Below are 12,815 nucleotides of genomic sequence, written 5' to 3' on the forward strand. Positions count from 1 at the left end.
CTCCTGGGTTTCCGCGAAAAAACACAAGCCTCGACCTAGAACGTGACAGTAAAAGACGAGCTTTTTTTTCCCGCTATTCTGGAAACTCAAACATATGCACTCGCGTGCAACATATACAGTATTGTATGAAGATAAAATAGTACGTCAGAGTATTGGTAAATATGCACTTGGCTTCTCTTTATTTTTATTACGTGACTTACAAACAACGCTTCCAAACAATCTAGTGTTTGTTTTATCTGAGAATTGACTGATAAATAATAAACATCACTTATGCTTTTTACTTTATAAAATAAATAAATAAATAAAGGTTTCAGAATTGCTGTAATTTTTTGAAATTACAGAATTTTTTAAGCTTTGTGGAAATTAAAATTAAAGTGCGTATCAGAATAGTATATTTTCTGGTAACACTTTTGAATATATGTAGTCCTATTACAATACTCATCAAATCCCAAAATGTCCTTGTAGTGTTATTGTAAGGTTTATGTATTTATTTATTATTTTCCAGTCTGCTTGTAATATTTAATTTAAACTTATTATAAACTAAAAACAATTTATAATTTTTTATTTTCTTTTTATTCTTTTTTAATCCATGGCAGAATATAAAATCTTCGTATTCCTAACTTAAAAACATGGACTCCCTGGAGGTGTCAAATAATAATAATAATATTAAACCTTTTTTGAAATATGCGCTATTTAAAACAAAAATAAACTTTTGGCACCACAGTAGTTGTCTATAAGTAAACATAGACAACTATGTCTATGTTTACTAGAAGATTAATCAAAACGTTGCTAATATTTTACTCTTATACTTAAAACTAGTGGCACCGGGTAATATCAGTTCTGTTTGAATAAACAGTGCAGAGAACCTTCCTACAGCCTTAATTCGAATACTGTATAATGTACAATGATAATAACAGTAATTATAAAGGCGTCTGTGTAGTCCTGTGAAAATCACGTTTGCATCCATAGTATTAGGCTACCTGAAGGAAGACCATTGTAAGTTCGATTCTAGTCATCGTCTACAGGAACTTCTACTAAGCCTTTCTTATGCAGATTCTTGAGTTAGCCGACCTTTAGCAAGAGCATGTAAGGTTTTCTTCAGAAAACTAGGGTTTTTAACTCAAAACTTTTAACACTTTATTATATATCAAATGAATTACATACGTATAACGTAAAATTTAAGCGATATACCAATATTGTTTATGATTGCTTTATATATATATATAATAATAATAATAATAAACAAGTTTTTTTCTCCCAGCAGCTCGGATTTTTTTGTCCTTTAAATATGGCGAAACTTATCAGCTTCTATCTCGTGGTCTGCTCTGACTATAAGCGTTCATAGAGTTGGGAACGCTATTAGGGTTGAAGGGATTAGCTGCAACCAATCTTCAGAAAGTTGTTTATGGCTAAATGGCATCAGCAGAGGACGTAGTTACAAAAAACATTATCGGAGTTCAAATATAACAATAAAAATTAAATTTTATGTTAGATATGGTTTGCATCTGTCATCGTAATAACAAACTAGATGTTTCTGTTGATGAAGAGACACCATGGCAATGTTAGATGTATACCCATCTTTTTGTATTATGATCTCATGTCCATATACTGCTTCATTATGAATGTCATCTGAAACAATGACAGCAAGGACACCTATTTCCACTGGAATACGTTTAGTTAGAAAGAAACAACCTCGACTATCAATTAGGGTTATAGTACTTCGAAGTTCCAACTTATTCACAGGCACATTGTGAGGCTTCATAACCACTAAGCCAACTTTGTAAAGGGTTTCATTGAAAAATACTCCAAAGTCCTCAGCTGACTTGACTTTGAGTATATAACGCAGAGTTCTGGTTCTGTTATTTCAAAATAATTTAATTTACATTTTTTCTAGTTATAAATTCTGATATAAGTAATTTTCTGCCAACGTCTTGAAAGGGGGGGAAAAAAGCACAATTTCACGTGACCTCGTTGTATGCTTTCCACCGTACAACAAATAAAATATTTGTGATATCGGTGTTCAGATATTAACCCCCAATCGAGAAAGAAAACAGCCTTAGGTTTCTCATTGAACATTCTTACTTACTCATAATATTAATTATTATTATGATTATAGTTATAATTATATAATAATTATATTAAAATAATATTAATTATAATATTAATATGATTATAATTAATATTGGTTATAATTCTTGTTATTAACCAGGGGCCTGTGATGAGGCTTTAGAGTCATACAGACTCTGTATGACTCTAAAACCTCATCGCGAGATGCGCACACTGACCATTATTCATACAAATCTGTCATATTATCATAATCCTTCAACTGATTCACCAACAAAATACTGACGACCACGGCTGAAAAATCTAAACCGCACATTGTTGTATTAATGCTTTTTGATATATCATTTAAGGTTTAAATTAGAAACGATGCGATAATGTTCTTCACTCCTCGTTCGTTTTTAGCAACGAACAAAATGAATTTTTGAAACTGTTATCATAACTAGCAGTGTAATTCCAAATATGTTTGAAAATAAACGTTTGTTAGAATTCATGTACAGTATTATTATACAGTTCATTGATTATGTCTTTTAGACAGTTTTGCAGATGTTGTTATACAGTGGACTGGCCAAAATAGTCCTTATACATTTTAAGATAATAATTGTATGCAATTAATTAATTTGTATCGTATTCTACTGCTTTCTTTTCACACTTTAAGATGCACTGCACTCTAATGCAAAAATAAATGTGAATAAATAAAAACCTTTAAAATGTAAATAAATAAGTAAATAAAGAAGAAGCCTGCTTGATAATTTCTTCTCGGTAGCACAAGATGGCAGCACATTTCATTGGTTGCATAATATAAGCAACATATCTGATCGTTTTGATCAGATATGTTGCTTATGTTTTTATAATTAAAATTTCACGATTGTTTATTTTCTCTTGCCACCTGCAAACATTAAATATGAAGTGTATATTGCAACCATGTGATAATAATGTATATAATAATAATTGTATGTAATAATAATAATTGCAACTTTGCATGACAAGGCTCTTATTATGTCTTTTTTGATTTCGTTACTCACATTTGCCACGAAGCAACACAAACAATAACGAAAAGATTAAAAATATAAATTACTTATACTTTATAATTTTATGACTCGCTTGAAATGAGAATGTTCCTCTGTGTAACTCAAGAGTGTCGTTCCACTAGCGACCCCAACCGAAGGCCATTTTTTTTTGGAGTTACAGTAGCAATTGCTAATAAAGTCTCACTCGTTTTGATTATATTTGTTATCACTCGTCTTGCGTATATTTGTTATAAAATACGCAATCGCGTTTAATAATTAAATTTACTGAACGATATATCCGGGATTCTTGTTGTTATTCTACAGATCAATTTGACATTTCGTATGTTAAGTCATTTACTTAACTTTTATTTCAAAAAAATGGAATTCGATATATATATATATATATATATATATATGTTAAAGATACCAAGCAATTTTAAACCTGGTTTTACTCCATTTCCCAAGTAAGCAAACAGACTAAAAGTCAAGTTTGCACTTGCAATTGATGCAAGTCTAACTGATCCCACAGGTAGTGCAGGAACAGGGCAACTCGTGGCAAAGGTGGAACAAGCTCCGATCACTAATCTTAATATTTACCCTTAATGCCAAAACACATCTCCAAGAAGGGGATGTATGAAGTTTTGTATTAAAGGCAATGGGCCACTACCCAGACCGGTTTCGACCTTTATTGAGGTCTCGTCAGTGGGAGCTAGGCTAGAAATACTAATACTAAGATTTATACCTGTGGGATCAGTTAGACTTGCATCAATTGCAAGTGCAAACTTGACTTTTAGTCTGTTTGCTTACTTGGGAAATGGAGTAAAACCAGGTTTAAAATTGCTTGGTATCTTTAACATATATATATATATATATATATATATATATATATATATATATATATATATATATATATGGCCTCGCCTACTCCCCGTATACGGGGAATAAAAAGGCGTTAGCTGATTTTTTTTTTTTGATATATATATATATATATATATATATATTATAAGACATTCTTAACAAAGAAAGTGTCGCTCCTCCGACATATGCTAGGCCAGGGGTGTTCAACCCTCGATCGCGGAGCGATTTTTGGTCGATCTCTTGTGTATTCCTCCTTACTTACAAATTTAATTAAAACTGAAAACATAATATTTTATGTATTATTTTTAATTCGCTTTAAGTGTATTGCTATTGTTTGTTTATTTTTCTTTAAAATTGTAAAATCAGTAATTTTCTTATAAGTCCGCGTAAATGAATTAATTTGGATCAGTGGAAGTCAAACAGCGAGCCGAGTGAATACGATTATAAGCAAAGTGTAAAAACTCGATTCTAGCTTAAATATTAAATATTCCAAAGCACATTCCATCGATTTTTTACTTAGGTTAAGTCCCATGTGAATATTGTAAAAAAATAAATTTTGTTTGTCTCGGTATAGTTTGTATTAGATGTTTTTGTAAATAACTCTTTTGAGGCTAACTGTATATACTGCTTTAATAAGAATATGTTAGAGTGTTAAAAACAAAGGCATGTTTTTGTCGCCAAAGCTGTATATGGCGGCATTAGAAAGATTGTTATTGAAACTTGTATGAGAAAGGCTTTCAGGCTCTAAGTGTAAACATCTCCGAAGTCAGTCAGAAAGAGGTCAAACAACTTTCCGATGGTCGGCAACTTACAATCAAAAGAAAGTGGAGGAGAACAAAAGGCGTGCCGAACTTGAAACTTAAGATGGAAGACTCATACCGATTCTTTGGGGGTTGCCAAACTTCATGCAAGGTCTCAGAGGAGACCTAATAAAAAGGGACTGAAGCAAACAGAAGGTGTCCGGGTTCAAGAATTGCTGTCAGAGAGGAGGTCGCCCGGTCCAGAGTCGCCGTCAGAGAGACTGCCCGGATCCACGTCGCTTGAGAGAGGAGTTCCCAGCTTCCAGAAAGGAGCTTCTCGATTCGAGACGTCGCTAGAGAGTGATTACATCTAGGCCGCAGACAAGGTTTCAAATTGCTGAAAGGAAGAGTTTCAATTGCTGGAGAAAAGTTTCCAGGCCAGGTTAATGTCAGACATTCACCAGTGTGTTGCGTTTTCATTAAAATTTGATGATTGAAACGACTTCACTGATACTGCTCAGTTAATCGTATTTATTTGTATGGTATTTCAAGATTATTCAAGTAAAGAAGAACTTTTGAAAATTATACCATTATTGGGAAGGACTAGGGGAGAAGACATTTTTTCTGCATTTGATGAATTTGTGAAATAACACAAACTTCCTCTTTTTAAACTTGTGTCTATTACTACTGATGGTGCTCCTGCAATATGATAGGTAATAAATCAGGCTTCATTTCATTATGTAAAAACGATGACAAATATCTCCAGATTTTTTAACGTACAACTGTATTATTCACCAACAAGTACTGTGTAGTAAAAGATTAAACACAAAAGATGTTTTGGATATTACATTTAAAATTGTAAATTCAGTTCGAGGAAAAGTCCTGCAACGGCGGTTATTTAAATTACATGCAGATGATGATAGGAAACTTCTGTTGTATAATAATATTCGCTGGCTCAGCAGAAGTCAATTTTTAGAAAGATTTCTTGTATTAATTAACGATATAAAAATTTTTTTCTTGATGAAAAAGGAGATATTTATCCACAATTGAGTGATAAAAGATGGTTGTTACACTTATCACTTTTGGTAGATTTCTGTACGAAATTGAGCAATTTAAATTTAGAGTTAAAAGGTAGAGATAAAAATTTAATTTACACGTTAAGTTCAATAAAAACTTTCCAACAATACTTACTTTTAATAAAGAAAAATATAAATGACCAAGAATTTAGACATCTCCCATATTTATTAAAATTTTTTGAACAAAATCAAGAAATGCTTTGCTATGATTTAAAAGAATTTATTCGTGAAATAGAATTAGTTGAAGAAGAAATAAATTCAAGATTTAAAGATTTTAATGAAACTGAAATGATTGTATCTTTTATCAATAATCCGTTTCAAGAAAACTTGAACATCACAGAAATTTCAAATAAAATTAGTGGGCTGTTTGATATAAACCAAGCTGAGATAATAAACATTCAGAATAGTTTACATTTAAAATCAATAAACAATGAAGTCATTTTTAAGTATGCACATGAAAAATCCCCAATATTAACTGATATTGCGCGAAAAATCCTGTTGTTCGGATCGACATACTTGTCAGAATCCGCTTTTTCAAATATGAACGTCATAAAAAATCAATTAAGAAACCAAATTACAAATGATCATTTGGATGATTGTTTGCGATTGGAAACTTCTTCATATCAAGTTGACTATGAAAATATTGCGAGGTCCAAACAATGCCAAATTTCACATTAACTTTTTTTTTTAATCAACCAGCATTTCCTGTAACTTGTGAGTTTGTAATCAATCTGTTGTTTTTTCTAACTTCGGTTTTCCAAAATAGAGAAATAAATATTTTAAATATTTTATTCCAATATATATATATATTTTTTTTTGTATTAAAATAATTAAGAGTGATAAATAAATTTTTAAATACACAAATAAAGTTTTTAGTTGTGTATTTTTTTAGTTGTTCATTTGTTTGTAATGAGATATCAGGTTGGGAGAACGTGGATCGCAGAATAACTTTTTATAGAAAAGTAGCTCATGTAGTAAAAAAGGTTGAACACTGCCTGTGCTAGGAAGACACACTGCCGAAGATATAAAATTGGCTAAATTTCAAAATATCACTTTATATTATAAAGTGGCATTTTAAAATAAAATAACTGCAAATAAGTTGTTTTATTTAAAAATAAAATTTAAAATAAAATATTTTAAAAATAAAAATAAGTGATTTTAAAAAGGAACTCTAGGCTGATGGAGGCATACCATCGGTGTGGAAAATAATTCTTCAATTTGTTAAGTAAATTAGCCTTCCAAATAAATTTTACCTTTGTTTAATTCTTTTATTAGACAAGAATATAATTTCTTTACAACTACAGTTTATCTTCGTTGGTTAGTTTAAGTCAGCTGAAGCAAGAGACTTTGAAGATCACTTGGGTCTATCATGTGTGACTCCTCTTCGATCCATTCGAATCCCATTGTCATATACTTCAAATTTGTAATGAACTCGAACATTGAGTAAAGTAAAGGGAGGTCCGCCCCACAACAGTCCAGGACCTTTACATGTCTTCAGAAGAATGGTTTAAAATTCCCCTTGATCACTATCGTATGGCCTTATGATTGCCTGCAATACTCGCAGCAAAAGCAGATCCTACATCTTATTAAGGTGGATGCCATGGTTGTTTTGTTCATCACACCATTTTGTCTATTGACCTCTTTCCAGGAGGTGTTTACGGAAATTAAACATTAATGATTATAGCGAGCCTTGGGGCACACCACTGGACACTATCTTTTGCCTAGATTGGGCTCATCCTTATTCATTTTTTTTTATATCTGTCCACAAGCCATCCTTTTATCCACATAACCAATGTCATATCCATTCACATTTGCTTTAATTTGTCCAACAGAGTTCTATGTGGGATTCGGTGAACCGTTTTTGAAAAATCCAGCTGCATCATTGTACAGCGATTTCATTTATCCAACTCAGCTGTTACTCTGTTAAAAATAGTGAATTACTAAGGCATGACAGAACCTTCACAAAGAAATGTTGCCTCTCAATAAAGTATCATATTCTTGTCTACCCATTGTTAAATTCTATTTTTGACTAACTTTTCTAGTACATTTATCACAACACCTCAGATACCGATTGGTCTGTAATTGCTACTGTAGTCTTAAAAACCCCCTTATACAAATATTTTACCCTCAGTCCCCTCCTTTGGAACTTTACCAGACCTGAGACTTAAGTTAAACAGTTAAGTCAAATGCACTGCAAGTTTTTTTCCACATTCTAGAAAAACTCGAGCTGATATCCCATCTAATTCCACGGCTATACTTAATGGTGATTCTCCAATATCCTAAGAACCTTTAATTCATCCACTTTTGTTTCCAATCAACTCTTTCATATATATCACAGCATTATCCTCACTTGGCTGACATATCCTTGGTTATGTAATCCATGTGACATAACCCATGGTTATTTTTCCATAGTCATCCTCTTCACACATCCAATATAATGATGAGATTTCCTTTGGCCTGTTCAACCAGTTTCCCTCTCGTAATCTGATTTTGCCTAACTTACCATACTGGTCATCTCTTGTCTGATCCTTGTACTGTTCATGAGCTTGCCAGCACTTTTCTCCTAAAATATCCTGCACACCATTTTCTTTTTCTGCAGCTCATGCTTAATATTATTCATTCATCTAACTCCTGTCTGATTTACCCTCCTTACCTCAGGAGGGTAAATTACAATTTAATAGCTTCTTCTAGATGCCCATCAACTATCTCTCATCCACTGGTAACATGCACGGATTTATGCCATGATGGCTTCCTCCCAAACTTGTCAACATCTGTGTAGTTCCACCTTTTTGATCGAATATTCCTCATATTTACAATCTCCCAAGTGATGACTGCATGGACACCTTTCCCAATCAGAAGCAATATTGCCACCTTGGTTTCAGATAACTATTCTGGGCCTGTGACCAGGCCCAACTCTTGCACCCCAAGTCACCTCCATCAAATGCTGCCACAAGTAATTATTTCTCAGTAGTATAAATTTCATTACCTTCATGCCATGTGATATTTCTTCCTTTTCATCTCTATAGTTGAAGTCTTCCATAATAATCACTTGACCTGAACTCATTGTAGTGATTTGGTGATGAATGTCTTCCAGATCATTCCTGCAACTCCCTGCCATATACAAGCAACAAACCATATATTTTGTCTTATTGGCATAGGGGGGTGCTGAGGGGGTGGTACGCCCCGTGCAGCACTTTTCACGTGAGACACAATTTTATTTTTCGACGATAGTAGTATGGGAGCCACTAATGACCAGATCAAGATTAAGATAAGATAAGGAATCGTGACGTGATTGGTTGTTCATTTGATAACGTCATTGTATGTGACATCATGAGTTTGTAATGTTTGGAATTTCCCTGGGGGCATATGTGTCAGTGACGTCAGTTCTTGTGTTTTGGTTTGCATATGGAATTATGGGTGATGGTAGAGATAAGGATTCGTGTTGTGATTGGTGGGGAACTAGTGACCAGATCAGGATAAGATAAGGAATCGTGTCGTGAGTGTGTGTTGTTTTCAGATGTAGATAAGTGACATAATTTGTTGTTGTCAATAAGTGACGTACTTTGTTAGTTGTAAATAAGTGACGTTATTGTTTTGAATGGAAAAGGGAGATATATTAGTGGATAAGTAATTGTGTCTTGATTGGTGGAACACTTTTAACCAGATCAAGATCAAGATAAGATAAGGAATCGTGACATGGATGTGTGTTATTATAGCGTTTGGAATTTCGCTGGGCCCTCGTCTGTCAGAGACATCACATGGTATGTTTGGTTTGCTTAAAGCACTGTGGGTGGTATTTAGAGATAAGAATTGTGACGTTATGTGTTTGAAATTTCTAGGGAACATAAGTCTCTCTGTGATATCACATGGTGTTTTGGTTTGCCTATGGAATTGTGGGCGATGTTTTTGAGATAAGATATCTTGGATTTTCCCAGGGTGACACACACTGTCATTGTCGTAATGCTTTGTGTTTAGTTGTCTAAAGATGGCTGTACTAATTTTCCAATACATTTTGGGGTATTTCTTTCATGTTAAAGGGTGGGAATTCTTAGAGTAGAGTCGTGATGGCGGCTGTGATTAGGCTTTTCTTAATAATTTAATTATATGCTGGTGTCCCTCAACCATACACTTTTTTTTTTGCTCTGATGTTATCACTATCAGTTGGAGGTGAAATCACTAAAATATTATTCGCAAATGATAAACTCTTTTCGAATTAACGTTATCTTGTTTACTAATGTTTGGGTCATGGGTTTTTTTCCCTTAGTTTACATGAAGAGAAAAACCAAAACGGTATTTTAAAAAATAAATTAAAAATAAACGGAGACTTAAAAGCTTACAATAACTTTTTTTGCATGTAGTCTAGAAATTCTAGTGATAATTTAAATTTACTTACAGTCTTTCCAGAATGATTCTTCTTAATGCAAATAGATATTCCAAAATAGTTGAATTTTTATCCACAGCAGAACACACACACAAAAACAAGCTTGAAAGAACGAAATTTCTGTAATAACCTGAAAAACTATTTGACTTTTGTTCCTTAGATTTTCTGTCCGTTTGGTACACTGTTAATTCCTTCACATTGGGTCATACTATGTTTTTATTCCAAAGGTGGCAAGTGTAACCTCAAACTGTCTTTTGCTGACTAATATATCCATCAGCGATCGGTAATTGTTGTGTCTACTTGTGAACTTTTCTGACTGGGAGGGGATTGGAATTCTCCTGGTCTTACTCGAGGGTTTGATAATACTTCCAACATGACAATCCGAACATCACCTTTTTCATGACTCATATTCTCCCTTTGATGTTGTGTGCGGTATTTTCAGATCGGGGAAGTACGACTGTTTATCTAGTGTAAAATTCTTATGACACATATCCTAAAATTATTCATTCCTGATTAAGGAATTTATAAACTTATTGTTTTCAAGTAGATGGCTTGTTTGTTTGTTTACATTTCGTGTAGTTAGGAAACTGGAATTTATTTCAAATGAATATTAGCTTTGTAATATATATACTTTGTTAATTTCTGTTACCTTTTATTTGACTGTGATATTATTAACAAATTGTATTTACTGAATCTAACATACAGAAATTAAATAAAATGAAAAAGAGAGTATTTTTTTCTTATTCTTTTGATTTCACATTTGTGCTGATGTTCATAGTGTATGATTTCCCGCTGGTGCTTATGTATAATTCACATGATTTTTCTCCATATGACATTTTAAAACAAGTTGAACTATGGTTTTTATATAGTTCAATTATGTAAAACTACTTTCCGTTAGTCCCAATTGACTGTTGTCCTCTTAGCCCGACATTTATTTCACAGTAGGAATATATATATATATATATATATATATATATATATATATATTATTATTGTTATTACCACGGGCTACTCCAGGAGTCCTTAGACTCATCGAGGGAGGCCCTAAACATCATGTTCACGCAGCTGTTCAACATTCTCACAGTATCTATCATACCTTGCCTTGAACTCGCTCACTGTCATAGCACCCACAACAGACTCTGGCAGCTTATTCCACTCATTTACCACTCTAAAAGTAAAGAACCCAGCTCTAACACCCCTGCTAACCACGCTCTTGCCCAGCTTCCATGGGTGTCCCCTAGTTCTCCCACCACCAGTCCTGATCTCAAAAATATCATCTGAATTAATCCTATAGAATCCCTTTAGCAATTTGAATGTCTCAATCATATCTCCCCTTTTCCGCATATCAACTAGTTTCTGCAACCCACAAATCTTCAACCTCTTCTCATATGGTTCATTCCATAGATCTGCTGTCATCTTAGTCATTCGCCTCTGGATTCTCTCCACCTCCTTCCCATCAAGAAGGAACCGAGGTAACCAAATCTGGCCACAGTAGTCGAGATGAGGTCTTATCAAGGCTGGGTACAGAGGTACAATAACTTGCTTGTCTCTGCTCGTCAAGGTATTTTTCAACAACCAAGTGATTTGATGAGCTGATTTAGCTACTTTCGCTATGTGCCCCCTAAACTTCATCTCCCTATCCACCAACACTTCCAAGTCCCTGGCCTCATCAATCTCTTGGAGTACAGTTCCACCAATGTGGTATACTGCTGCTAATCTTTTCACTCCGAAATGCATAACCTTACATTTTGTCACATTAAATTGACATCCATTCTCCTTAGCCCAGAACTCCAATCTATCTAAGTCATCTTGCAAGACTTTGACATCTTCTGCATTCACTATCGCCCTACCCAACTTTGCATCATCAGCGAACAAATGAACTGTCCCACTTAGACCCTTCCCTATATCGTTAATGAACAGATTAAACAGCAGTGGTCCAAGAACAGAACCCTGTGGCACACCACTAGTCACAGGCCGTTTTTTGGACTCTACTACGACAAAAATGTTAATATATATATATATTAACACAATTATAATGTTAGTTATTGTTTCCAATACAAATAAATAATTATTTATTCATATTTCTAATGAAAATTAGCTCAAAAGAAAGAAAGAAAAAAATGTTTACCATCAAATAAATATTTATGATCACAGCAAACAAGAAATTCATAAGCTTTTTCAAAGATTTGAAATTCATGCAAATATTGTTTTCATCATTTGGTATCATTTAAATGAAGAACGGGTCTGGCTCTTAAGTTCATTAATGTTTTAATTTTTTATCTTCTCTTCCAATGACTAGTATTATTTGATATATGCATGTTGATTCACTTGATTTTATATGCACACTATGATACTTTTTTTCTACAGCAATCTTTTTAAGAGTTAGTAAAGTGTTGGTTTAAAATATCTAATGGCTCTGTAAAATAACCGAATTCTAACAGTATTGTGAATTTTCAGGTGAAATCTTCTCCACTAAAATTCTGGCTATTAATTTAATACCCAATTATTCCTTTTGCTTCCAAGAGGTGACAGTTTTGTGAAATATTTGAGGGCTTGCATGAACATATAAGATTTAATTCACTGAGTCAAAAAAAGAAGTCTGCTCAGTTTGTGGCATAAAATTTCACAGGGGAAAAAATGTTATGGTCTTACTTAAATTTGTATAACACATCAACGACATCCAATTTTT

This window comes from Typopeltis vanoorti, chromosome 15 (genome assembly GCF_054136105.1).
Source record: "Typopeltis vanoorti isolate ZY-2024b chromosome 15, IOZ_Tvanoo_1.0, whole genome shotgun sequence".
NCBI lineage: Eukaryota > Metazoa > Arthropoda > Arachnida > Uropygi > Thelyphonidae > Typopeltis > Typopeltis vanoorti.